Source organism: Arachis ipaensis, chromosome B3 (assembly GCF_059453495.1).
Source record: "Arachis ipaensis isolate K30076 ecotype BB chromosome B3, ASM5945349v1, whole genome shotgun sequence".
Lineage (NCBI taxonomy): Eukaryota > Viridiplantae > Streptophyta > Magnoliopsida > Fabales > Fabaceae > Arachis > Arachis ipaensis.
The window spans coordinates 101,520,161-101,522,748 of NC_142438.1; the positions used below are offsets into that span (position 1 = coordinate 101,520,161).

A 2,588-nucleotide genomic window follows, 5' to 3' on the forward strand; every position below is an offset into this window, starting at 1 on the left:
AATAATTTAAGGAAGATGCTTGGTGACTTTACTGCACCTAATTCCAATTTACATGGAAGAAGCATCTCCATTCCTGCCATTGGAGCAAACAACTTTGAGCTGAAACCTCAATTAGTTTCTCTAATGCAGCAGAACTGCAAGTTTCATGGACTTCCATCTGAAGATCCTTTTCAGTTCTTAACTGAATTCTTGCAGATATGTGATACTGTTAAGACTAATGGAGTAGATCCTGAAGTCTACAGGCTCATGCTTTTCCCTTTTGCTGTAAGAGACAGAGCTAGATTATGGTTGGATTCTCAACCCAAAGACAGCCTGAACTCTTGGGATAAGCTGGTCACGGCTTTCTTAGCCATGTACTTTCCTCCTCAAAAGCTGAGCAAGCTTAGAGCTGATGTTCAAACCTTCAGACAGAAAGAAGGTGAATCCCTCTATGAAGCTTGAGAAAGATACAAACAGTTGACCAAAAAGTGTCCTTCTGACATGCTTTCAGAATGGACCATCCTGGATATATTCTATGATGGTTTATCTGAGCTATCAAAGATGTCACTGGACACTTCTGCAGGTGGATCCATCCATCTAAAGAAAACGCCTGCAGAAGCTCAAGAACTCATTGACATGGTTGCTAATAACCAGTTCATGTACACTTCTGAAAGGAATCCTGTGAGTAATGGGACGCCTATGAAGAAGGGAGTTCTTGAAGTTGATACTCTGAATGCCATATTGGCTCAGAATAAAATATTGACTCAGCAAGTCAATATGATTTCTCAGAGTCTGCATGGAATGCAAGCTGCATCCAACAGTACTCAAGAGGCATCTTTTGAAGAAGAAGCCTATGATCCTGAGAACCCTGCAATAGCAGAGGTAAATTACTTAGGTGAACCTTATGGAAACACCTATAACTCAACATGGAGAAATCATCCAAATTTCTCATGGAAGGATCAAAAGCCCCAACAAGGCTTTAATAATGGTGGAAGAAACAGGTTTAGCAATAGCAAGCCTTTTCCATCATCCACTCAGCAACAGACAGAGAACTCTGAACAAAATGCTTCTAATTTAGCAAAACTAGTCTCTGATATATCTAAGGCCACTGTAAGTTTCATGAATGAAACAAGGTCTTCCATTAGAAATTTGGAAGCACAAGTGGGCCAGCTGAGTAAAAGGATCACTGAAATCCCTCCCAGTACTCTCCCAAGTAATACAGAAGAGAACCCAAAAGGAGAGTGCAAGGCCATTGACATAAGTGCCATGGCCGAACCTGTGAGGAGAGGAGAGGACGTGAATCCCAAGGAGGAAGACCTCCTGGGACGTCCAGTGATCAATAAGGAGCTTCCCTCTGGGGAACCAAAGGACTCTGAGGCTCATCTAGAGACCATAGAGATTCCATTGAACCTCCTTATGCCCTTCATGAGCTCTGATGAATATTCTTCTTCTGAAGAGAATGAGGATTACTGAAGAGCAAACTGCCAAGTTTCTTGGTGCAATCATGAAGCTGAATGCCAAATTATTTGGCATTGATGCTTGGGAAGTTGAACCTCCCTTATTCATCAATGAACTAAGTGATCTGGATCAACTGACATTGCCTCAGAAGAGACAGGATCCTGGAAAGTTCATAATCCCTTGTACCATAGGCACCATGATCTTTAAGGCTCTGTGTGACCTTGGTTCAGGAATAAACCTCATGCCCCTCTCTGTAATAGAGAAACTGGGAATCTATGGGGTGCAAGCTGCTAAAATCTCACTGGAGATGGCAGACAGCTCAAGAAAACAGGCTTATGGACAAGTAGAAGATGTATTAGTAAAGGTTGAGGGCCTTTACATCCCTGCTGATTTCATAGTCCTGGATACTGGAAAGGAAGAGGATGAATCCATCATCCTAGGAAGACCTTTCCTGGCCACAGCAAGAGCTGTGATTGATGTTGACAGAGGTGAAATAGTCCTTCAATGGAATGAGAACTCCCTTGTATTCAAAACTCAAGGATCTCCCTCTGCAACCATAGAGAGGAAGCAGAAAAAGCTTCTCTCCAAGCAGAGTCAACCAGAGCCCCCACAGTCAAACTCTAAGTTTGGTGTTAGGAGGCCACAACCAAACTCTAAGTTTGGTGTTGAACTCCCATATCCAAACTCTAAGTTTGGTGTTGGAGAGTCTCAACAAAGCTCTGCACATCTGTGAGGCTCCATGAGAGCCCACTGTCAAGCTATTGACATTAAAGAAGCGCTTGTTGGGAGGCAACCCAATGTTTATCTAATTCTTATTTTTGATTATTTTTCATGTTTTCTTAGGTTCATCATCATGTGGAGTCACAAAATAAATATAAAAATTGAAAACGGAATCAAAAACAGCAGAAGAAAAATCACACCCTGGAGGAGCATCTGTCTGGCGTTCAAACGCCAGAACAGAGCATAGTTCTGGCGCTGAACGCCCAGAATGGGAGCATCCTGGCGCTGAACGCCCAGAACAAGCATGGTTCTGGCGTTCAACGCCAGAAATGGCAGCAAAGAGGCGTTGAACGCCCAAAATGGGCACCAACCTGGCGCTGAACGCCCAGAGTTGTGTGCAAGGGCATTTTGCAAGCCTAAATTGGTGCAGG

At 43.3% G+C, this 2,588-nt stretch overlaps 1 non-coding gene across 1 annotated transcript; it reads right to left on the bottom strand.

The window, feature by feature from the left end:
• Positions 1-378: 378 nt before the first annotated feature.
• On the bottom strand, positions 379-486 carry LOC148571810 (small nucleolar RNA R71). Its single transcript, XR_015908592.1, has one exon. It is a non-coding gene; the product is annotated as a small nucleolar RNA R71 (small nucleolar RNA).
• Between the last annotated feature and the right edge of the window lie 2,102 nt (positions 487-2,588).